Source organism: Saccopteryx bilineata, chromosome 2 (assembly GCF_036850765.1).
Source record: "Saccopteryx bilineata isolate mSacBil1 chromosome 2, mSacBil1_pri_phased_curated, whole genome shotgun sequence".
Taxonomy (NCBI): domain Eukaryota; kingdom Metazoa; phylum Chordata; class Mammalia; order Chiroptera; family Emballonuridae; genus Saccopteryx; species Saccopteryx bilineata.
In genome coordinates, this window is record NC_089491.1 from 37,121,064 (window position 1) to 37,147,149 (window position 26,086).

At 41.6% G+C, this 26,086-nt stretch overlaps 1 protein-coding gene, 1 non-coding gene and 2 pseudogenes across 6 annotated transcripts in view; 2 read left to right on the plus strand and 2 right to left on the minus strand.

Annotated features, from left to right (window-relative positions):
• RNF38 (ring finger protein 38) overlaps window positions 1–26,086 on the plus strand; it is a 153,474-nt gene that overhangs the window by 52,643 nt on the left and 74,745 nt on the right. The gene's annotated exons all lie outside the window — the stretch shown is intronic.
• On the plus strand, window positions 9,145–9,619 carry LOC136323680 (activated RNA polymerase II transcriptional coactivator p15 pseudogene; annotated as a pseudogene).
• On the minus strand, window positions 14,197–14,449 carry LOC136322802 (small ribosomal subunit protein eS27-like; annotated as a pseudogene).
• On the minus strand, window positions 25,288–25,363 carry TRNAG-GCC (transfer RNA glycine (anticodon GCC)). The gene has a single exon. It is a non-coding gene; the product is annotated as a tRNA-Gly (tRNA).

Below are 26,086 nucleotides of genomic sequence, written 5' to 3' on the forward strand. Positions count from 1 at the left end.
TGGTTGTTTCCATGTCTTGGCCACTGTAAAGAACGCTGTGATGAACATGGAGGTGCATGTGTCTTTGTGGACCAATGTTTTCATATTTTGGGGGTAGATACCCAATAGAGGGATTGCTTGGTCATATGGTAATTCTGTTTGTTTTCTGAGGAACCTCCATACTTTCTTCAGTAATGGTTGTGCCACTATACATTCTCACCAGCAGTGGATGAGGGTTCCTTTTTCTCCACGGCCTCTCCAACACTTACTACTTGTCTTGTTGATAACAGCTAATCTAACAGGTATGAGGTTGTATCTCACTGCAGTTTTGATTTGCATTTCTCTAACAGCTAGTGAAGATGAGCATCTTTTCATATATCTGTTGGCCTTTTTTTTAAAATTTTTAAAAAAATTTTTTTACAGAGACAGAGTCAGAGTGAGTGATAGACAGGGACAGACAGACAGGAACAGAGAGAAGCATCAATCATTAGTTTTTCGTTGCGCATTGTGACACCTTAGTTGTTCATTGATTGCTTTCTCATATGTGCCTTGACCGTGGACCTTCAGCAGACCAAATAACCCCTTGCTGGAGCCAGCAACCTTGGATCCAAGCTGGTGAGCTTTTTTTTTTTTTTCTCAAGCCAGATGAGCCCACGCTCAAACTGGCAACCTCGGGGTCTCGAACCTGGGTCTTCCGCATCCCAGTCTGACGCTCTATCCACTGCGCCACCGCCTGGTCAGGCTATCTGTTGGCCTTTTTTGTTTGTTTGTTTTTTTTTTTTTTGTATTTTTCTGAAGCTGGAAACGGGGAGAGACAGTCAGACAGACTCCCGCATGCGCCCGACCAGGATCCACCCGGCACGCCCACCAGGGGCGATGCTTTGCCCACCAGGGGGCGATGCTCTGCCCCTCCGGGGCGTCGCTCTGCCACGACCAGAGCCACTCTAGCGCCTGGGGCAGAGGCCAAGGAGCCATCCCCAGCACCCGGGCCATCTCTGCTCCAATGGAGCCTTGGCTGCGGGAGGGGAAGAGAGAGACAGAGAGGAAGGGGGGGGGTGGAGAAGCAAATGGGCGCTTCTCCTATGTGCCCTGGCCGGGAATCGAACCCGGGTCCCCCGCATGCCAGGCCGATGCTCTACCGCTGAGCCAACCGGCCAGGGCCTGGCCTTTTTTATGTCTTCTTGGGAAAAGTGTTCGGGTCCTCTCCTATTTTTTAATTGGATTGTTTGCTTGTTTGTTGCTGAGTTTTGTGAGTTCTTTATATACTTTGGATATTAACCCCTTATCAGGGCTGTCATTTGTGAATATAATCTCCCATTTGGTTGGCTGCCTTGTTTTGTTGGTTTCTTTTGTTTGCAGAAGCTAAAGGACTTTGTTTAAGGGTAGTGAATTTTAACTTCTTTTGAGAATCCTGGACTACTTTGAGACTCTGTTAAAAACCACTCACCTGGATTGCCTTTGCACTTAGTCTGAAGTAAACCATCTGGACAAGTTATTTTAGGGTTGTTCTATGATGTTTAGACCTTTTTTCCCTTTGTAGGTTGAAGGCTGCCTGAAGACAGGAACCATGATTTTGCTGTTTTTGTCCTCCTTCTAGTTCCTGGCTCAGTCAGCTAGTAGCATTGATTGGCTTATCACACAACAGGTGATAAGTGAACACTTAGTGTTGCCCTGAGACCACTTTGAGCTCAGGTGAAAGGAATTGATTACTTAGATGGAGGATAAACATTTTACAGACAAGGATGTGTGAATAATTTTAGGCGAGATACCCATCACAGTAACTGACCAACGATCAAGCTTAGGTAGATATTCCTCTAAATTGATTTTATTTACTGATATTTATATTTGGGCTCACTTGCATCATCATAGATAACCAAGAGTTGATTTAAGAAGATATTTTAATTTAAGATTTGTTGGGAGGAAGCATACTATAAAAAAAGAAAAGAAAAAGCATATTATGTATGTGATCCATCTGATGCTGGGTGAGGAGTGGCTTCTTTGATTGTTAAGATTAGCTCATAAAGTCTCTCACTATTCCTGTCCTGCTCAGCTGAGATGCCAGGAAAGGGAGGGAAGGGCAGCCACCTGCCACTGCAGGCCAAGTGGCCTTTTTAAGTAGCCACTCTTATTTGCTTCTCAAATATTTTATCTGCATGGGGGCTGTAAAGAGGAAAAGGAAGGGCCTGACCTTTTGTTTCTCTGGTGGTAGAAATGACTTTCTCTCTCAGAACTAGCAAGTCAGGAAACAAACTTCAAAGATCACTGGCCCAAGTTGCCATGGCAAGGTTAAATGATGGATGATTATCTATTGTATATTTCTTATTCTTATGTATTCATTCTTTATTGCTAATCTTATTATGACTGGTTCCTGTTATTGATTATGCTTCTGTAAATAAGAATATTTCCCACACATAATGGAAGGAAAAATGGATATAAATGAATCTAATTATGATCCAGAATATGCTATATAAGTCTCCCATTACTGTCTTAATAATAGGCATATTTCAGAAAAAAAGCTGCGTGGTTTAGCTTTCTCTAAACTGTATTGAGATCTCTTTTCACTTGGATTATCAGTTTAATGCCAGCTTATGCATCAAGATCATTTGTCTTCTTCAGGTATTTTGCAGTGCGTGTTCCTAATATTTTAATTTTTTACCCACATTTTACATTTTTGACACCTCCCTCATAAAAACAAAACACACCCTGCTACCACTTCAGTGATAAAAGCCTAATTTCCATGGAAGACTCATCTATAAAACTTTAGTACACAATTGTGAATATACATGAAGAGGCTATCCTTAGCATTTGGAGCTTATAGCATCATATGGGAAGCTTAATATTTAAACGAATTGTTTTGCCATTTTAAAACAGGTGATAGTTTTTAGGAAATATCTATAAATTCTGGTAGATAAGAAAACACAGAATTGCAAAGAATTAGATTATACTATTTGCTGCCTAGAAAACTTAATAAATCCAAGGACTCAACAGTTGTTTGAACATTGAAGAACCAGAACTGAGTATTAACTGTTGTTTCTTTTTCTTTTAAAAGTTATTATTATTATTATCATTATTATTTTTTTTTTTTGCGAGAGAGACAGAGATAGGGACAGATAGGAAGGGAGAGAGATGAGAAGCATCAGTTCTTCTTTACTGTAACTTAGTTGTTCATTGATTGATTGTTTTCTCACATGTGCCTTGACGGGGGTGGGGGGGTGGGGAGTGCTACAGCTGAGCGAATGACCCCTTGTTTAAGCCAGTGACCTTGGGCTCAAGCCAGTGATTATGGGGTCATGTCTGTGATCCCACATTTCAAGCCAGTACCAGCTGGTGAGCCCGTGCTCAAGCCGGATGAGCCCGCAGTTAAGCCAGCGACCTTGGGGTTTTGAACGTGGGCCTCATACATCCCAGGCTGTCACTCCATCCACTGCGCCACTGCCTGGTCAGGCTTTTTTAAGTTTTTTAGTGAGAGGATGGGAGGCAGAGAGAGAGACTCCCGTATGCACCCTGACCAGGATCCACCCAGCAAGCCCACTAGAGGGCGACGTTCTGCCCATCTGGGGCCCTTGCCCCTTTGCAACTGAAACCATTTTTTTTTAAGCACCTGAGGCAGAGGCCATGGAGCCATCCTCAGTGTCCGGGGCCAACTCACTCCAGTCAAGCCCTGGCAGCAAGAGGGGAGGAGAAGAGAGAAGCTAGAGGAGAAGGGGTGGAGAAGTAGGTGGTTGCTTCTCCTGTGTGCCCTGGCTGGGAATCAAACCTCGGACATCCACATACTGGGCCCAGCTGTACCGCTGAGACAACCGGCCAGGGCTTTTAGGGTTCCTTTAAAAGTTACTGATATTTACTACATTTTGATTAATTAATTGATTAATTAATACATTATTTTAGACCCTGGAAGTGTGAGAATTTTATCAAGCCTTTTAACATTGTTGAATGAAATGTTATATGGAAATATCAATGTTATACCTACACTAAAAATTATAGCAGTAATTTAACTTCTCTTGGATCATTTAGGAAAGAGAGTTCTAGTGGTTTAGCCCAGAGATTTGACTTTATAAGAACTAAAGTGTAAAATAAGTATATTATGTTACTATGTTTGGTTATCATAAATAGTAGTTAGATGGTCACTCATGTTTAGCATACATGTTTATACCTGACATTTTCGATTGAATGGTTGAAATAGTATTTGTCATTTTTTTATTTTTTTTTTTGTATTTTTCTGAAGCTAGAAACAGGGAGGCAGTCAGACAGACTCCTGCATGCGCCTGACTGGGATCCACCCAGCACGCCCACCAGGGGTGATGCTTTGCCCATCTAGGGCGTTGCTCTGTTGCAACCAGAGCCATTCTAGCGCCTGAGGCAGAGGCCATGGAGCCATCCTCAGCGCCCAGGCCATCTTTGCTCCAATGGAGCCTGGGCTGTGGGAGGGGAAGAGAGAGAAAGAGAGGAGAGGGGGAGGGGTGGAGAAGCAGATGGGTGCTTCTCCTGTGTGCCCTGGCCGGGAATCGAACCCGGGACTCCTGCACGCCAGGCTGACGCTCTACCACTGAGCCAACCGGCCAGGGCTGTATTTGTCAAATTTTATCTTTATCCCTTGTAAGGTAGGAGGTAATGAATAGATAAAGTCAGTACTTAGATGATGACTTTTTAAGTCTGAGGAGGCGAACACTAGAAATCACCAGTTAGATTACTTATTGTATTTCCCATGTATAAGATGCATCTTAATTTTGGGGCCCAAAATTTGGAAAAAGAATGTATTATATAAAGTTATTGAACTCAAGTTTTATTCATCATAAAATTCATACAACTCCTCATCTGTGCAAAAAAGCAGAAAATGCAAGTAAAAAAAGTCTACAGGCCCTGGCCGGTTGGCTCAGTGGTAGAGCGTTGGCCTGACATGCAGAAGTCCCGGGTTCGATTCCTGGCCAGGGCACACAGGAGAAGCGCCCATTTGCTTCTCCACCCCTCCCCCTCTTTTCCTCTCTGTCTCTCTCTTCCCCTCCCGCAGCGAGGCTCCATTGGAGCAAAGATGGCCTGGACCCTGGGGATGGCTCCTTGGCCTCTGCCCCAGACACTAGAGTGGCTCTGGTCGCAACAGAGCGACGCCCTGGAGGGGCAGAGCGTCGCCCCCTGGTGGGCGGGCCGGGTGGATCCCAGTCGGGCGCATGCGGGAGTCTGTCTGTCTCTCCCAGTTTCCAGCTTCAGGGAAAAAAAAAAAAAAAATAAAGTCTACAACCACTGTATAAGACACACCCAGTTTTTAGACCCCAGATGGTTTTGGGAAAGGGTGCATCTTATACATGGGGAAATATGGTATTTTATAACCAAGGAATGGATCACATTCAGGCCATATTTTTGTTTGGATTCCCAATTTCTGCATTCTCTTTATTTCCCATTACAAAGAATAAGGAGATGCTCTGAAAATTGAATTTTTTTCCACACCTACTATCTGAAATTTTCAGGTTTCCACTCCAATAAAGAGAAGTACAAAGTGGAGCCATTCCCTTTATTACCAGCCTCTTGTTAATACTCAACAGGATCAAATCAGTCACTTCCTTCTTGTTCCTCTAATAGTCCCCAAACATATTGTCTTTATTTTCTTCTGTCTCCTCCTCTTTCTTTATCTCCTTTATTAACTACCCTCCAAACCCCTAAAACTAAAATTCAAAACATTTTAGCTCTCTGGCTAAACTTTATTATATCTTGTTTCTGAAATTTCAATGAGCCTCATTTTGATATAGACAAAAATCTTACAGTTATGTAGATGAGAGAGAAAGTGGGATAGGAGGGATGGAGGAGTTCAGTCCTCTGATTGAGTAGCATGGCAGAAGTCCAATAAATTGTAAAATTTGGTAACCAAGAAATAGTCATGAAAGCATATTATTACTTAGAAAAATTGAGGTCAGTACTGGAGGAAATACCTAGAAGATTTGAGGATACTTGCCTCTGGAAAGGGAAAGTGGGAACTGGGGACGGGGTACTGGAATTCTATTTTTATCACAAACCATTTTTTTATCTTAAAAATAAAACTTATGTACATGTATTACCACCACATGCTGGTATTTTACAGAATTATTAACTGGGAAATTAATTATTATAAAATCAGTTAAAATATAAAACAAATGAGATCTTGTTTTATTTATTTATTTATTCATTCATTCACTCACTCACATGTCCCTGGTGCCTATGATAGACTTGATACATAGTGGCGCTTTGATAAATATTTACTGAAGGAAGGAAGCAATTGTAGAGATGAAATTTCTGGAGTAGAAATGAGATTAGAAACTTCAGGATGAAAAACAAAATGTTGTTTGCTGAGCTTAAGCTCCATAGAGAAAGAAGCCTTGCTTGCTTTTTGCTCTGTCTTGTACAGAGGTGTCTGGTACAGAGTAGCTACCTAGTAAATGCCCATGGCTTTTCATTCATTCACCCTTAATTCAAGAATTATAGTCCTGAGTGTGAAAAGAAAAGGTACTTCCCCCAGCTGTGTCTTGTTGCATTTATCCAGTTTTAGTTATACTCCTTGCCTCATTTGGTTGACTTCTTTGTTAGGCATAAACTCAATTATTGAATTGCACAAAGTAAGTAAACTTTTTTAGCTGGGCCTTCTAAAAACAGCATTAGGCTCTACAGAGATAATAAAGATGAGTAAGGCTCAATCTCTAACTCAAAAGAAAATGTAGTCTAGTGGGAGGAAATGGAATTTATCTGTATTTAACTGTCTATAACAAGGACTAACAGTTTGTGTGGGGAAAAGGAGGACACACTGGGGTGGGAGGGATTGAAGTATAGAGAAGGGCAGGGATGAAATCTGGAAGGCTTCCTTTCCTTTCTTTCCCCCAATCTTCCCTGCCCCCCCTTTACTTATTTCACTCTTAATTCCTTTCTGCCTTCCTTTGTCTCTGCCCTTTAGTCACGAGCTAGGAAATGTGCTCCATGCTAGAAAATGAAAAGATAAGGAGTCTATGGTCTGGTTAGAGAGACAGACATGTACCAAAAAATTACAGTAGGCTGAATGCAATGCAAGAGTTCTAACAAAAAATTAAGGAGTTAGGCAGTGCCTTATTGGCAAATTAACAGCCTTGGTTAGATTAGAAGTATTAATTATATAATTTCTTGAATTGCTATATCCCAGGCTCTGTGCTGTGAGCATTTCCATACATTTAAAGTTGTTGTTTTTTTGTTTTTTTACAGAGACAGAGAGTCAGAGAGAGGGATAGCAGGGACAGACAGACAGGAATGGAGAGATGAGAAGCATCAATCTTTAGTTTTTCGTTGCACATTGCGAAACCTTAGTTGTTCATTGATTGCTTTCCCATATGTGCCTTGACCGCGGGCCTTCAGCAGACCCAGTAACCCCTTGCCCGAGCCAGTGACCTTGGGTCCAAGCTGGTGAGCTTTGCTCAAACCAGATGAGCCTGCGCTCAAGCTGGCGACCTCAGGGTCTCGAACCTGGGTCCTCGGCATCCCAGTCCGATGCTCTATCTACTGTGCCACCACCTGGTCAGGCTAATGTTTTTTATTAAAATTATTTATTGATTTTAGAGAGAGAGGAAGGGAGAAAGAGGAGAGAAACATCGATCTGTTTCTGTATATGCCCTGAGAAACCCACAACCTTTGAGTGTTGGTACGACACTCCAACCGAGATATCTGGCCAGGGCATACATTTAATCTTAATAACAACCCTCAGAACAACTGTGAAGTAGATACTATTATTCCCATTTTACAGATGAGGAAGGTATATGATTTGTTTAATGACTTGCCTAAGATCACATATTTAGTAAATGACTGAACTGTATCTAGGTCTGATGCCAAGATTCATTCTACTAAAAAAAGAAAAACAACCAGAGAACTCCTTATATACTGCTGGTGGAATTTTAACATGATGCAGCCACTTTGGAAAAACACTTTGGCAGTTCATTGAAAGGCTAAATAGAGTTACCACATGACCCAGTAATTCTGCTTTCAAGAGAAATGAAAACATTGACACAAAAACAGCATTATTCATAATAGCTCTTAAGTGGAAACAATCCAATTCACCAACATTTCATGAATAGATAAACAAAATGTGGTTATCCCTTCACTGGAATATTATTTAGTCATTAAAAGGAATGAATTGATACATGGATATAACATGGATGAACCTTGAAAACATTATGCTAGGTGAAAGAAATCAACATATTTTATGATTCCATTTATATGAAATGTCCAGAATAAGCATATACACATATTAGATTAGTAGTTTTCAGGGGTTCATGGAAGGGGAAAATTAGGTAATGACCTTGGGGGTTCTTTTTATTTTATTTTTGTTTTTATTTTTTTTTAAATTTTTTATTTATTCATTTTAGAGAAGAGAGGGAGAGACAGAGAGGAGAGACAGAGAGAGAGAAGGAGGGGAGAAGCTGGAAGCATCAACTCCCATATGTGCCTTGACCAGGCAAGCCCAGGATTTTGAACCAGCAACCTCAGTGTTTCCAGGTCGATGCTTTATCCTCTGCGCCACCACAGGTCAGGCTGGGGGGGTTCTTTTTAGAGTGATTAAAATGTTCTAAAATTGCCTGACCAGGCGGTGGCGCAGTGGATAGAGCGTAGGACTGAGATGCAGAGGACCCGGGTTCAAGACCCCGAGGTCGCCAGCTTGAGTGCAGGCTCATCTGGTTTAAGGAAAAGCCCACCAGCTTGAACCCAAGGTCGCTGGCTCCAGCAAGGGGTTACTAGGTCTGCTGAAGGCCCGCAGTCAAGGCACATATGAGAAAGCAATCAATGAACAACTAAGGTGTTGCAACGCGCAAGGAAAAACTAATGATTGATGCTTCTCATCTCTCTTCGTTCCTGTCTGTCTGTCCCTGTCTATCCCTCTCTCTGACTCACTCTCTGTCTCTGTAAAAAATAAATAAATAAATAAAAATTTAAAATGTTCTAAAATTGATAGTGATGATGGTTGTACAACTTTGTGACTATACTAACATTTTTTTAATTTTACACTTTTAAATGGATGAATTGTATGCTATGTGAATTGTATCTCAATAAAGTCATTTAACACAAAACAACCCAAGATTCTGAAATTGAATTTTCTGCTCTACTTAGCTAGAAGTATCATTAAAATCTGGGGTAACAGTAGTAAGCAGCTGATCCTGAAAGAATAAGATTGGCTTCTCTCATCACATGTTATTTATCAGTATTAACATTAATAATGTCTTGAGTCACAAGGGAGGGAGCACGGGGCTTTTGGGTTGTCGGAATGGAGCATTGCCTAAATCAAAGGACCTTGTTCCTTCAAGCTCTTCTGGCAGCATTTCTGACAGTGAAGTTGACAAAAAGTTACAGAGGGTAAAGCAAATTACTTAGAAAAGCCTGTAAAGAAGCAAAAGACTGATGAAACTTCAACAGTCCTGTCATCTTCTAAGTGGAGCAGCAGCAGCAGCAAAGACGATAATACATTTCAGATTGGGAAAACAAGGTATAACAGTGTTCCGGTACTTTAAAGGAAAAGTCCTAGTTGATGTTAGAGAATATTGTATGGATCCAGAAGGTGAAATGAAACCAAGAAGAAAAGGTATTTCTTTTAAGTCCTGGGCAATGGAGCCAGCCGAAGAAACAGATTTCTGACGTTGATGATGCAGTAAGAAAACTAAAATAGGACCCAAATAAAATTTATGCTATTTATTTATTTATTTTTTTGTATTTTTCTGAAGCTGGAAACAGGGAGAGACAGTCAGACAGACTCCCGCATGCGCCCGACCGGGATCCACCCGGCACGCCCACCAGGGGTGAAGCTCTGCCCACCAGGGGGCGATGCTCTGCCCCTCCGGGGCATCGCTCTGCTGCGACCAGAGCCACTCTAGCACCTGGGGCAGAGGCCAAGGAGCCATCCCCAGCGCCCGGGCCATCTTTGCTCCAATGGAGCCTCGGCTGCGGGAGGGGAAGAGAGAGACAGAGAGGAAGGGGGGGGGGTGGAGAAGCAAATGGGCGCTTCTCCTATGTGCCCTGGCCGGGAATCGAACCCGGGTCCCCTGCACGCCAGGTCGACGCTCTACCGCTGAGCCAACCGGCCAGGGCCAAATTTATGCTATTTTAATGCTGAGGTTGCCAGTTCAAAACCCTGGGCTTGCCTGGTCAAGGCACATATGGGAGTTGATGCTTCCTGTTCCTCCCCCCTTCTCTTTCTCTCTTCTCTAAAATGAATAAATAAAAATAATTTTAAAAAATTAAAAAAAAATTATGCTATTTTAGTTGCTTCTGTCTTTTTACATTGGCTTTTGTTTTCTAACATTGTTTTCCAAGCTATTGTATATTTAAATTTCAGAACAATTTGTAAGAATACTTATTTATTTATTATTTTATTTATTGTTTTTTTTTTAATATATTTTTCTGAAGTGAGAAGTGGGAAGGCAGTCAGACTCCTACATGCGCCCGAGAGGGATCTACTTAGCATGCCTACCAGAGGGCGAAGCTCTGCCCATCTGGGGCGTTGCTTAGTTATGGCTGGAGCCATTCTAGTGCCTGAGGCAGAGGCCAGGAAGCCATCCTCAGTGCCCGGGCCAACTTTGCTCCAGTGGATCCTTGGCTGCCGGAGGGGAAGAGAGAGAGAGAGAAAGGAGAGGGGTGGAGAAGCAGATGGGCGCTTCTCCTGTGTGCTCTGACCAAGAATCGAACCTAGGACTTCTACATGCTGGGCTGATGCTCTACCACTGAGCAAACCAGCCACGACCTGTAAGAATACTTTTTTTTAAATGTGCGTTTTTAGTCCTGGCCAGGTAGCTTGGTTGGAGCATCATTTCCATATGCCAAGGTTGAGGGTTCCATCCTCGATTGGGATACATGCAGGAGGCAGCCATTGAATGCATGAATGGATGGAACAACAGATTGATGTTTCTTTCTCTATATAATAAATAAATTGTAAAAAGTTTAATGTGCATTATTAAACCTAGTGAAGCTAATTGTCAACTTTATTAAGGACGATTGCTTTGTGCCCACCACCTAGTATGAAATAAAATCAAGTAATACAAAAAAATAATAATAATGGCTTAAAGTGTATTTTCTAGTAAAGCCAGTAGTTTGTCTTGTAAATTTTAAGTAAGATTTCTAAAACAGTATAGCCTTATTTTGTTGTAGGTTCATTTGGAGAAAGCTAAAACATGGAGAATAGATGAGTAAATAAAGTTGGGTTTTACCAGTTGGATGATAGCTAAATCTTTGAAGAAGAAATATGGAAGCTGTTGGTTGTTAAGACCCGGAACTATCTTAGCACATTTCTTGCAGCCATACTCTGGTATCCAGTAGCAGTGGTGAAGGCTGCTGCTGCAAGAGATGTAATTAAAACCCAGAGTGATCATATTCAAGAATTTAGCAACTTCTGGGTCCAATATTGAATAAGGCTTAATATATTTTCATGTCCAACTATAAAATCAGGCACTTAAAAAATTCTTTCTGCTGGAGTGAAAGGAATAGGGCTCAGATTAGACCAGGGTTCTCTAAACTGAGGCCATTTATCCGCCCGCCCGCCCCCCCCCCCCCCCCCCCGCACTTCCGAAAGGGGCACCTCTTTCATTGGTGGTCAGTGAGAGGAGCATAGTTCCCATTGAAATACTGGTCAGTTTGTTGATTTAAATTTACTTGTTCTTTATTTTAAATATTGTATTTGTTCCCGTTTTTTTTTTACTTTAAAATATGTGTAATGTGCATAGGGATTTGTTCATAGTTTTTTTTTATAATCCGGCCCTCCAACAGTCTGAGGGGCAGTGAACTGGCCCCCTGTGTAAAAAGTTTGGGGACCCTTGGATTAGACTGTCTCTCTTAGACAGTAATTGCAGTGACAGTTACTTAAAAAGTACAGGCAAGATTCCTGGGACTTGTTTTTGTTTTTTTTTTAAACGTCTACCTTTTGCTCTTAGTATAGAATAAACAAAAATGTAGCTTTTTTTTTTTTTTTTTTTTTTTTTTACAGAGAGTCAGAGAGAGGGATAGACAGGGAGAGACAAACAGGAATGGAGAGATGCAGAGATGAGAAGCATCAATCATTAATTTTTTGTTACCCATTGCGTGTGACACCTTAGTTATTCATTGATTGCTTTCTCATATGTGCCTTGATCGCGAGCCTTCAGCAAACTGAGTAACCCCTTGCTCGAGCCAGCAACCTTGGGTCCAAGCTGGTGAGCTTTTGCTCAAGTCAGATGAGCCCGCACTCAAGCTGGGGACCTCGGGGTCTCGAACCTGATGTCCTCAGCATCCCAGTCTGATGCTCTATCCACTGCGCCACCTCCTGGTCAGGCCAAAAATGTAGCTTTTTAGTTATGTAATGTTATATTAATTTGAGCAAGAGAGAGACAGACATACAGGGAAGGAGAGAGATGAGAAGTATCAACTCATAGTTGTGGCACTTTAGTTGTTCATTGATTGCTTCTCATACATGCCTTAACTGGGGGCTCCAGCAGAGCCAGTGACCCCTTGCTCAAGCCTGTGACCTTGGGCCTAAACCAGTGACCTTTGAGGTCAAGCCAACAACCATGGGGTCATGTCTATAATCCCACGCTCAAGCCCGTGAGCCCACGCTCAGGCTGGTGAGCCTGCTCTCAAGCCTGTGAACCTGAGTCCTTAGTGTCCCAGGTCAACACTCTATCCACTGTGCCACCACCTGGTTAGGCAGTTTTTTTTTTGTTTTGTTTTTTAATTTTTTAATTTATTTATTTTTTAGAGAGAGGAGACAGGGACAGATAGAGAAGGGAGGGAGGAACAGGAAGCATCAGCTCCCACATGTGCCTTGACCAGGGAAGCCTGGGGTTTCAGGCCAGTGACCTCAGCATTTCAGGTCGACGCTTTTACCCACTGCGCCACCACAGGTCAGGCTGGTTAGGCAGTTTTTATAGCATTGATTGAGTGCAAATGTTTTTAGCATCTATATCAATTACTTGAATTTGGTGGTTCATAGGTTAACTAAGTTTTCAAATGACTGCTTCGGAAAGTTTGTTCCTGACAAAACAGGACCAGATTTTAAAACAATTGGTTAAAAACATGTAGAATACCCACTGTGTGCAAGGGCCTGTACTAGTGCCCTAAAGAATTTAAAGTATCTAATAGACTTGGTAGCTTTTGCCTAAATTTTAGAGTCTCTTTAGGGAAAATTATTTATCCATGATGTGGTGTTCAGATGGTGTTTTACTGAGTTTCATGCTTGAACCAATAAATTCAATTAAGGTTGTGTGTTTTTTTTTTGTTTGTTTGTTTGTTTTTTACAGAGACAGAGTCAGAGAGAGGGACAGATAGGGACAGACAGACAGGAACAAAGAGAGATGAGAAGCATCAATCATCAGTTTCTTGTTGTGGCACTTTAGTTGTTCATTGATTGCTTTCTCTTTATGTGCCTTGACCGTAGGGCTACAACAGACCGAGTAACCCCTTGCTCGAGCCAGCAACCTTGGGTCCAAGCTGGTGAGCCTTGCTCAAACCAGATGAGCCCGTGCTCAAGCTGGCAACCTTGGGGTCTCGAACCTGGGTCCTCCGCATCCCAGTCTGACGCTCTATCCACTGTGCCACTGCCTGTTCAGGCAATTAAGATTTTTTTAATTGCAAAAAATTGAATAAATCCCTTTGACAACAATGTGTTGATATGATTGAAGTACACTTTGCTAGCCTGTGTTTGGATTATCAGGGAGATCCGGTCTGAGGTTTGGCCCACATGTGTGACCCCAAATTAACTACTTGGCCTCATTGGAATGTATGGACAATAGTTATTCCAAGCTTTGATTATTAGCTTGTGTACTCAATTGGTGTATAAGAATCCCTGGTTAGATCACTGAAGAGTGAGATTCAGTCCTTAATGACAAGATACTGTCCTCAAGTCAGCCCAGGCCTGCCATTCTCTGTTTCTCTTCTCTATTCTCTGCATGTATTGGGGAGAGGATGAGGTGGAGAGGAGACATCGCCTTTAAGGTGTTTCATGGACGAGCCAGGCAAGTACTCATAGAGTGGTCTTAATTGCCTTTTCTAAGGTATTTTTGTAAGAAGCCATTAGTCATTTGGACTAGAACTTAAAATGAATGGGGTCAAAATATTCCTGCTACCCTTAGGCAAATAGTTGCAGCTTAGCAGAGCATCTTAACAGTTGCCACCAAGATCATTTTATGGATATGGTCTCAAAGGAAAGAACAGGTAATGGATAGTTCACATCAAGAATCATGCTCATGGTCAGTTTACTACTCATCTTGATTCAGGGTGCTTTTAGTGCTGCTGCTTTCTAAAGGAACATCCTTCTATAAGCCTTGCTTTTCCTCCTGTAGGCTGACAGAGAACAGTGAAGCAGCCAACACACAAAACTACTGTTTGTGCATGGATAAAGACAATGATATTATAGCATCCTGGGCATTTCACATCCATGAAATAGAAATTGAGGCTCTGCACCAGGTGCTTCTTACTGAGTTTCCTTTCCTCTTCTGGAGAGGGATGGAAGAAGGAGATCCTTAGCAAGAGGCATGTTGTGGTAGGGAAGTCATCACTGCTGTTAAGGGAATATGTATATATTTTTAACCATCTTGAAATCATACTAATCATAGTCTTCTATATCTGCTTTTTTAAGTTACTATTTCATTTTAGTAAATTTCATCTCATCTAAGTTTACTATATTCAATTATCTCCAATTTGCTCCCAAGTATCTTTTTCAATTGGTTTGTTTAAACTAATATAGAATTTGGTATGCACAATTTATCTGATTTATTTAACTAAATTTATTAGGGTAACATTGGTCAATATCATATATAAGACATTATATCTGATTATTTCCCTAGCTTTTCTTTTTCCATTTAAACTAATAACAACAGTGACTTATTGAAAACCTGAGCCAGTTCTGCGGAACTTTTGGATGAGGTGATTGCTTCCTTTTGATGTTATTTGGTCTGTCCTGTATTTCATGTAAACTAGAAATCATATCCAATAGATTGATGGGTCCAAATGAAGTACTTTTTGTTTGAATACCAAACAGAGGTTATGTCTGAAAAAAAAATTTTTTTTAAATAGAGCAGAGACAGAGAAAGGGACAGATAGAGACAGGAAAGGAGACAGATGATGAGAAGCATAAATTCTTCGTTGTGGCACCTTAGTTGTTCATTGTTGCTTTCTCACATGTGCCTTGATGGGGGAGTAGGGGGACGCTCCAGCTGAGCCAGTGACCATAGGCTCAAGCCAGTAACCCCACTGTCAAGCCAGGCTGAGCCTACGCTCAAGCGGTGACCTCGGGATTTCAACCTGGGTCCTCTGTGTTCCAGGCTGAGACTCTATCCATTACGCCACCACCTGGTCAGGCATGTCTGAATTTCATAGTTTATTACATCAGAAATCATATCTGGAGCACTGTTAAAATGCTAAGATTATCCATTGGATTAAGATATGACAGGAGCTGATCTCCATTGTGTGGTTAAGTTCTTCTTGCAACTTGTGAATAACCTGTATAGGTTGTGTACTTTGGCACTTCACAAATCACCATTATCATTCGCCAAATGATTTTAACCTAACTGATTATCTTTGCCTGAATCAACAGTTTTATGGGGTTTGCAAAATGATGTCAAATTCTGAAATTCCTCCTACATGTGTTAGCTAGCATTCTTCTATAAAGAAGAACTAAAGGTAGTTTGTTACTCTAAAAGGTAGGATAAATGCATAATTTTTTGGTTTTAATTACCAGTAAGAAACTTTTTTTTTAATTAATTTATTTTTAGAGAGAGAGGCAGTGGAGGAGAGAGAGGGTCAGACAGAAACACCAATCTGTTTCTATACGTGCCCTGACCAAGGATCGAACCAACAACCTCTGTATATCTGGACGATGCTCTAACCAACCAAGCTACCCAGTCAGGGCACCAATAAGAAACTTCTAATAGACAACTCAAGAAGTGACAGTTGAGTTTTATGTTCCTCCCCTTTTTGGACACTATTAGGGACTCACAGATTTTCACTGATATAATGTGTTTTGGTCAGCTACAGCTACAGTCTTTTGTTGTTTTTAATAATTAAGTTGGTAAAACTTTGACCGATGGAAGCTGCTTCTTCTGTCTTGTGGAATAGGTCTTAGCATGTGATGCTTAGGTTGGTGCTATTGCTGTCCATATTGTTCAGTTTTATAGTTCAAAACCTTCACTTTTAAACCCTCAAGTCTTTGTTTCTGAGGCGACAGCTAGCTGGCTATTGATTCTAGAAAATACTTGAGAGGGACCTGCTTCATATTTCTAGATTAACACATTACTCTATTATTATAGTATAAAACCTCCATCTCGGGATACACATTGAAGATTAATCTTAACAGTGCTCAAATGCTACTTTTTTTTTTTTTTAATATGAGAGGAAAGGAGATAGTGAAGCAGACTCTTGCATGTGCCCCAACTGAGATCCACCTGGCATCCCCATCTAGGGCTGATGCTTGAGTAACTGAGCTATTTTTAGCACCTGAGTCTGATATGATCCCAACAAACCTATCCTCAGTGCCTGGGGAAACCACTGGCTTCGGGAAGAGAAGAGAGAGAAAGAAAGGGAGAGAAGCAGATGGTCACTTCTCCTGTGTGCCCAGGATGTCCATAAGCTGGGCCAACGCTCTATTCACTGAGCCACCAGCAAGGGCCAAATGCTACATTTTTATGACAACTTAAAGAACTAACCTGCCCACATCTCTGCAGTTCAGTTTCATGGTTTAATACTCTCATTTTTTGGGACCTAGAGTTTTAGAACTATTCATATGTCTCAACACTGCTTTTTTGCTGATGTTTAAAAGGAAGATTTGTGTATGTTTCTCAAACTCAATACAACTTTTTTAGCAGTGTGCAGAAGAGTCTCAGTTACATTTTAACTCTCCTTGATAGAATATATCATTCAGAAAATCATTCTGCATGTCAACAAAAGGGAATGTGAGTCCTGGATGGGTCTGCATTCAGAGACTATACTACTGCAATACAAAGAACTGTTAAGGGTATTATTTGGCAGTGTTTTAAATACATTACATACTAGCATGATAATTTGATATGAGTGTGTTTACCATGCTTTTGTTTCCTTTTAGGAAATGAGAAGTGGATATGATCAGAAAGGTCTAAGATAGCGAGGTCATGTGAGACCTTGTAGACCAAGGTGTAAGGACTTTGGATTTTATTTTGAGTGAGAGAAAGAACCAGATAGAGCGGTTTCAGAGGAGTAGTGGCCTGATCCATCTGAACCTTTGAAAGGGCCATTTATGCTACAGTGTTGAGAACAGACTGAGGCGGAGGAGAGAAAGTTCACAGGGAAAGAGTGGAACGAAGGAGGCCAGTTAGGAAACTCTTGCATTAGTTCAGTCTTTGATTGGGTAGTAGCAGTGGAGATGATGCTAAGTAATTATATTTCAGGCATATTATGAAAGTGTGGCCAACAGGATTTGCTAACTCATCAAATGTGGGATGTGAGTGAAAAAGAACAGTTGAAGATCATGCCAAGGGTTTTGGCCAGAGCAGTTGGTGAATAGTTCTGCCATTTACTGAAACTGGAGGAGGGGTATATTTGGAGGAGATCAAGAGCTCAATTCTGAATGTTATGTTCAGAATGCCGGTTAATATATCTAAGTGATACCAATTAGGTAGCAGGATATAGAAATATGGACTTCTTTGGGTTGGGAGGCAGGGGAATCAGGCTTAGAGATAGACATTTTGAAGTCATCAGCCATGGACCTAGTTGGGGTCACTAAAGAAGTAAATATAGATAGAAGAGAGAAGTCTGAGGATTGATCCTTGGGACATAACAGCCTTGAGAAATTGGGGATAAGGGGGGAATCTAGCAAATGGGACAGAGAAGTCGCAGTCCGTAAGTAGGAAATTTCCCTGAAGCCAAGTGAATAAAAGTGTTTCAAGAAGGAGAGTGGAGTCACCTGGGTCAGATGCTGCCACTATATCAAAAGAGATGAGGATTTAGCATTGACTACTGGATTTTGCTGTGTAATGGTTTCTGGGAACATGACAAATAGTGTCTCTGCTTTACATCACTACTTTGCCTGTGGACCAAAAACACTAGCTGATATTGTTGGCAGCTGCTCTGTTTCAATCATGACCTCTTTGTGTTCCCTAGTTTTAAACTTTGGGCTCCATACCCTGACTTTAGTTCTCATTTTGCTTCCCTTGTTTCCACACATTTTTCTGACTCTTTCCAGGATCTTGTCTCCCTTTTCCCTTACAATGCTTCTGATCTAGTTTGTTCTTTTGCCTCCAGCATCTTCTGCTTTCTAAAGTGGGTTTATAACCATTTTTGGTGTGTATCATGAAATCCTTTGATACTCGGATGAAGTTTATAGGGCCCTTTCCAGAAGAACATTTTTAATTGGATAAAATACATGAGAATTCAAAGGCAATTGATTATATTGGAATGTAGTTATCAAAATATTAAAAACTAATTTGTGATAAAAATATATTTGCATTTTTATTAATGTATTAAATAAAAGATTCTAGCAGTAGACCTAGTAGTTATTATAAAGTCATAGCAGTGATGATATTTCAATATACTTGCAGCAACTGTATTATATGAAAATATAATTTATATGTAGTTGGGTTTTTTTTTGAGACAGAGTCAGAGAGAGGAACAGATAAGGACAGACAGACAGGAAGGAAGAGAGATGAGAAGCATCAAGTCTTTGTTGTGGCACCTTCGTTGTTCACTGATGGCTTTCTCATATGTGCCTTGACGGGGGGTGTGTGTCTACAGCAGAGTGAGTGACCCCTTGCTCAAGCCAGCGACCTTTGGGCTCAAGCTAGTGACCATAAGGTCATGTCTATGATCCCATGCTCTCAAGCCAGTGATCCCTTGCTCAAGCTGGTGAGCCCATGCTTAAGTTGGCGACCTTGAGGTTTCGAACCTGGTTCCTCCACATCCCAGTCCAACGCTCTATCCACTGTGCCCACCTGGTCAGGTGAAAATATATAGTTTTTATAAATAACAAGGCCACAGGCACTGTTAACACAAATGTAGTTATATTCATAATAGAGTGAATTTTTATATTTTAGCTTCAAGTTAATGAAAATAAAGATACAGTTTTATTCCCATGTAAGTCTTGGGATCCAGGTTAAGAAACTAGAGTGGAATACCATTGTGAACAGACCAGTGAACAAGTTTTCAGGTGGAAGCACAGGCCTTGTCTGTATGGAAGCATACTGCTACTTTTGACCCCTGGCACCTCCTAGGCAATATTTGTCATGGGGAGAGGATTCAAACATGACCTTTATGGCTTGAGTAGAGTGCCAAATTATGTTCTTAGGCAGGAATAGTAATGTTATAAAATGTATTTTAAAAAAATCGGGCCCTGGCCATTTGGCTCAGCAGTAGATCATCAGCTTGGCATGTAGATGTCCTAGATTCAATTCCTGGTCAGGGTACACAGGAGAAGCAACCATCTATTTCTCCACCCCTCCCCTCACCCTTTTCTCTCTCTCTTTCTCTCTCTCTTCCTATCCTGCAGCCATGGCTCAATTGGAGCAGTTTGGCCCCAAGCACTGAAATGGCTCTATGGCCTTGACTTAGGCACTAAAATAGCACAGTTGCCGAGCAATGGAGCAATGGTCCCAGATGGGCAGAGCATTGGCCTATAAGGGTCTTGCCGGGTGGATCTTGGGGTTGGGGCGCATGTGGGAATCTATCTCTCTGCTTCCACACTTCTCACTTAAGAAAAATAAAAACAAAAAAAATCAGAACACATGATAAACACTCATTTAATGTAATATATATGTTTGGCTATTTTTTATTAGATTCTTTCAAGTTTCAAACATTGACCTCTTTGTTCTAGTATAGAAGATTTCTCCCTTTCTTCCCAGTTACTTCATTCTCTGGTTAGCTTATCCAAAGCTGCCTTAAAATTTTAATTTCATTTTTGAGAAGTTCAGTTTCAGCTGTCTACCTCTTTTGTCTTGTGGGGCAGGGACCAATTGAGAGGGAGGCTGGTGCTTGTGTGCACATTCATTCACTTCTAGGATGCTTCTGCATTGTTTTCCAGCAAAGGGCCCTTAGTGGCAAAGGAGTGAGTTCTGCTATTCAGAGCAAAAGGTCAAAAAGAAACCCTGCTCATTTTTACATTGGTTTGTAGGTTTTTGACTGTTGAATTTTAAGAGTTCTTTGAATACTTTTGGATACCCGTTCGATATCAGATAGGCATTTTGCAAACATTTTCTATCAGTCTGTGGCTTTGTCTTTTCATTCTCTTAACAGTGTTTTTCACAGCAGAAGTTTTAAATTTTAATGAAGTCCATCTTACTTATGTTTTTCTTTTAAGGATTATGCTTTTGGTATTGCATCTAAAAATTCAATGTCAAAACCAAGGTCACTTATATTTCTTCTGTGTTATCTTCAGAACTTTTGTAGTTTTTGTTTTCCATTAAGGTCTATGATCTATTTTGATTTAATTCTTGTGAAAGATAGGTTCTTTTTTTTTTTTTTTTTTTTTTGGTATGTGGATGCCTTTTCATTTATTTTTAATACTCTTTCAGAAGAGGTTTTTGAGTTGCTAAATTATATATGTTAACCTTCATCTTTCCAGCTTTCATGGAGTCTTAAGTTTTTGACGATGTTCTCCTGACAGTCATTGGATGGTATTATGTGAACTGTTTTCAGCACAATTTGATCTTTCTTAAACTGTATCCAGTAGAAACACACATGACATGTTACATTAAATACAACGGTTTGTGTAAAAATAAATTAATGTCTGTTTTGGTATCTCATGTAGGTATGTAATACATACTTATCAATTTTTTTATTTCTTGTATTTTTCCGAAGTTAGAAGTGGGGAGGTAGTCAGAAGACAAGACTCCCGCGTGCACCCGACCGGGATTTACCCGGTATGCCCACCAGGGGGCGATGCTCGGCCCATCTGGGGCATCATTCCATTGCGGCTGGAGCCATTCTAGCACCTGAGGTGGAGACCATGGAGCTGTCCTCAGTGCCCGAGCCAACTTTGATCCACTGGAGCCTTGTCTGCAGGAGGGGAAGAGAGAGACAGAGAGGAAGGAGAGGGGGAGGGGTGGAGAAGCAGATGGGTGCTTCTCCTGTGTGCTCTGACCAGGAATCGAACCCGGGACTTCCACATGCTGGACCCATGCTCTACCACTGAGCCAAATGGCCAGGGCCCATACTTATCAATTCTTAGGGTTCTTTTCACCAGTATAACTTTACTATTACATAATACTAGATTCATAGAAGACTGAAAGTATAATTTTTACTAACTCCTCCTTGAAACAGATTTACCATATATTGACACAATAGTTATGCTGTGATTTGATTTGTCATTCTACTGTCCTAGGAGATTTTAGTATTTGGGGACATTATTATATATTTTTCCCAAATCATATTTTGGAATACATTAATGATGTTAACTGATACCAGTACCGGAAGGAACTCTACAGGTTTTAGTATTCTTATCCATAATTGTACCTTTTTTGGCAACTGTACCTCCTCCCCACCTCATCCTTCCCAGAATTGTTATCCAGTGGCAAAAACTTGTTAAACTATAATAAAGTTATTTCTGAAAAACAGAAAATGCTGCTAAATGTTAACAAATGTTTTTTGGCATCTTTTTATGTGATCAAACTTTTAAATATTGTTTTCCCCCCTGACACTTTATTCACAAAATATTTTTAAAAATCAGGTTAAGGAATCAGGCTTTCCTTAAGTAAACGAGTAGATTATGGTGACACTTTATTACATAAACGTTATTACTGTGCTATATATACACACTTTTTGCTGCAATTATATTTAGTATTTTTATTCCAGTGTTTAAATTGTTTATTTTAATCCTTTTTATATTTTATAATCTATGTCATATAAAGTGAGTTGGGAGATAACATATTGAGTAGGTTAGGAATAGTCACCTCACTGAGATTATTGTATCTGTACATTTAAAGAAATTAACTGGTTAATTAACTGGTAAGCCTATCTAGTAAGGAGTTGTTTGTTTGTTTTTTACAGGGACAGAGAGAGAGTCAGAGGGATAGATAGGGACAGACAGACAGGAACAGAGAGAGATGAGAAGCATCAATCATTTTCGTTGCAACACCTTAGTTGTTCATTGATTGTTTTCTTATATGTGCCTTGACTGTGGGCCTTCAGCAGACCAAATAACCCCTTGCTCGAGCCAGCGACCTTGGGTCCAAGCTGGTGAGCTTTTTGCTCAAGCCAGATGAGCCCACGCTCAAGCTGGCGACCTCAGAGTCTCAAACCTGGGTCCTCGGCATCCCAGTCCGATGCTCTCTCCACTGCGCCACCGCCTGGTCAGGCAGGAGTTTTTGTCTTTTGTAATTTTAAAAATTTTAGCATTTTCTCTGCTATTGCCAATTTAATTATTTTCTTATTATGAATGCATAAGAGTAATACATGGTCAAAATCAACCTTTAAACTAGTCTAAAAGTGTATGAAATAAAATTTTTAGTATTAAGAAGAAAGGTGTCAAAATTTAGTTGTCGCCCTGGCCGGTTGGCTCAGCGGTAGAGCGTCGGCCTAGCGTGCGGAGGACCCGGGTTCGATTCCCGGCCAGGGCACACAGGAGAAGCGCCCATTTGCTTCTCCACCCCTCCGCCGCGCTTTCCTCTCTGTCTCTCTCTTCCCCTCCCGCAGCCAAGGCTCCATTGGAGCAAAGATGGCCCGGGCGCTGGGGATGGCTCTGTGGCCTCTACCTCAGGCGCTAGAGTGGCTCTGGTCGCAACATGGCGACGCCCAGGATGGGCAGAGCATCGCCCCCTGGTGGGCAGAGCCTCGCCCCTGGTGGGCGTGCTGGGTGGATCCCGGTCGGGCGCATGCGGGAGTCTGTCTGACTGTCTCTCCCGGTTTCCAGCTTCAGAAAAATGAAAAAAAAACACAAAAAAAAAAACGAAACAAAAACAAAAACAAAAAAAAACCCAAAAAATTTAGTTGTCAGTCTTTCTCATTAACATCTGAATTTATGACATCATAAATTTTACCAAGTATGTTTTTTGTCAGTGATTTCCGCAGGGGTGGCAATGGAATATTCTTATGTTTAAACATTTACACATTCAGACTGGTAAAAATACCAAAGGTCCATGTAAAGCCAGCGGCCAGGGCCACTATCACAGCAGCCTCCTGGCCCATGCAGGTTCGCATTGGATTCAGACAGTCGGTAAAGAAACAATGGAGCCAAAAACTGATAGGCCATTTTCTTTAATTCTAGCTTGCACCCGGCGGGCAAGTAAAAATACACACTGGGCTCCAAAACCCACTCACATTCAGTGCTCACAAAGCCACTGACTTATCCGAGTTTCCTAGAATCAAAGGTTTCTAGCTCACCAGCCTTATTCTCCTCAGTTCCCCATCTCCTTCCTTCTCTATACACAAATTACACAAACTGGCATCTCACTCAGCACTCCGCCATCTTGGCTGCTTCTACTAGCCACATGGCCTCTTTCCGCTGCTCTCTGCTCTGCTCCCTCTGCTCTCTCATGCTAATCATCCCAGGAACCAAGAGAGCAAGCTCTCGTTCTGCCCCCATTTTATAGTGTAGAAATCCAAACCTTTAATCTAATATACAAAACAGGGAAGTCTCTAATACAAAGTCACTTCTCTGAGGCATGATTAGATTGTACCACCCTATATCAAAAAGGGTAGGAAAGGCTTAATCCTAAAACCAAGCCCCAGGCTACAAGGATTCTGCCTGCCTTTAGCCCACCCCCAACACACATTAATATCACCTGGGCTACGGCCTCCTCGTGGGCAGCATCATCTTTAACAAAGTGAGCATAATACATTTTATCTGCCCAACAGTCCACCTGGCACTACTTTAGTCAGAAGGATACAGGACAAAAACTATAGCTTGTCAGTAAGATAGTGGGAGTTCTTTTAGCAGTCCATTTAGCAGATCATACTTTTTGAAATATTCTTTTCATAGCTCAGGTTCAAAGGGATGATATTCATGTTGGGTGATGGACAGAACTCCATAGGCATCGTTTCTAGGACCCTCTGCAAGAGACATACCTAATGATGTGTTACCGCACTCAGAGAAGCTCAAAAATATGGTTTTCTACTAAGTGTCTACTTCCTTCCAGTTCAGATGCAATTTACTAATTTGGTAATTTATATCATAAGCAACATTGCCAAGTAACAGGTGGCATGCTGTCTTAATCAGGTTAACAGGGATTACCCAAAGGTCACATTGTCACACATGATAAGAGGGTTTGTTTTTGTTTTTTTTTAGCAAGAGAATAAGGGAGGGTGGTGACACAGGGATAGACAGGCTGGAAGGGAAAGAGATGAGAAGCATCAGTTCTTCATTGCAACATCTTAGTTCATTGATTGCTTTCTCATATGTGCCTTGACCAGAGAGCTCCAGCAGGGTGAGTGACCCCTTGCTCAAGCCAGCAACCTTGGGCTTCAAGCCAGAGACCATGGGGTCATGTCTATGATCCCACATTCAAGCTGGCAACCCTGCTCTCAAGCCTGTGAGCCAACACTCAAGACGGTGACATTGGGGTTTCGAATCTGGGTCCTCAGCATTCCAGGCTGATGCTCTCTATCCATTGTGCCACTACCTAGTCAGGCTGGGTTTTTTGTTGTTGTTGTTAACTGAGAGGTAGGGAGGCAGAGAGACTCCTGCATGCGCCCTGACTGGGATCCATCCGGCAAGCCCCCTACAGGGGGGTGTTCTGCCCATCTGGGGCTGCTGCTCCATTGCTTGGCACCGAGCTATTTCAGCACCTGAGGTGAGGCTACAGAGCCATCCTCAACACCCAGGGCTAACTTGCTTGAATGATTCGAGTTATGGATGTGGAAGAGGAAGAGAAAAAGTGAAAGAGAAGGAGTAGGGGGAGGATGAAAAAGCAGATAGTCACTTTTCCTGTCTGTCCTGACCGGCAATCGAACTTGGGACTTCCACACACCGGGCAGATCCCTAGTGCTGAGCCAAGCAGGCAGGGTCTAGCCAGAGGTTTTGCTCATCTTTGGTCCACAGTCATGTGTGCTGATTTTTCATATCTAGCTTTTTGTTTTAATGTTTTTTCAGGTTTTTCTTACTCCAAGATTATTATTATTATTTTTTTTTTTTGTATTTTTCTGAAGCTGGAAACGGGGAGGCAGTCAGACTGACTCCCGCATGCGCCGGACCAGGATCCACTCGGCACGCCCACCAGGGAGTGATGCTCTGCCCATCCGGGGCGTCGCTCTGTTGCGACCAGAGCCACTCTAGCGCCTGGGGCAGAGGCCAAGGAGGCATCCCCAACCCCTGGGCAAACTTTGCTCCAATGGAGCTTTGGCTGTGGGAGGCGAAGAGAGAAACAGAGAGGAAGGAGAGGGGGAGGGGTGGAGAAGCAGATGGGCGCCTCTCCTGTGTGCCCTGGCTGGGAATCGAACCCAGGACTTCCGCACGGCAGGCCGACGCTCTACCACTGAGCCAACCGGCCAGGGCTCCAAGATTATTTTTATAAGTCTACAGTTTGTTTTAAAACTGTAAAACAATTAAGTGTAATCAATTCAAACTGGTAAAACTACCATAGGTCTCACTTGGCCCCACTTTATTTAGAAGGGTACAGGACAGAAACTATAACTTGTCAGTAAGACAGAACTTTGAGCTATCATTTTTCTGTACAGTGTAAGGTAGGAACCAAAACTTTTTTCAAATGACTAATTGGTTCCAATAATTTATCCAGTAATCATTTGTTTCCTATTAGTGAGAAATGTCACTGTTACCACAGAGCAGTTATTAAGAGCTAGTTCTTCAAATAAACGGTTCGATATTTCAAAAATGTATTCTTTATAAAGTAAAAAAATCTACAATCATATGATTGCATATGGTGTTATTCTTTTCATGTTTATTTTATTGATTTTAGAGAGGAAGGGGGAGAAAGACAGACAAGAACATCAGTCTGTTCCCTTACATGCCCTGACCAGGGATTGAACCAGTCCGGCCAGCTCATATGGTGTTACTTATAGAGTCAGTTTTTTTCCTCTGAAAAGGAGTATACTATTTCTTTAAAAAGAAGTTTGTCTTATTGAGGGCTGTTGTGCTTATTTAGGTGGACTTGCCATTCAGTATAGTAGAAAAGTGGCAAATTAGGCATTTGAATAACAGGTTTCTAGTTTTAGATCTGCCGCTTCACTGACTGCTACTTTGTGCAAGTCAGCCTCTCTG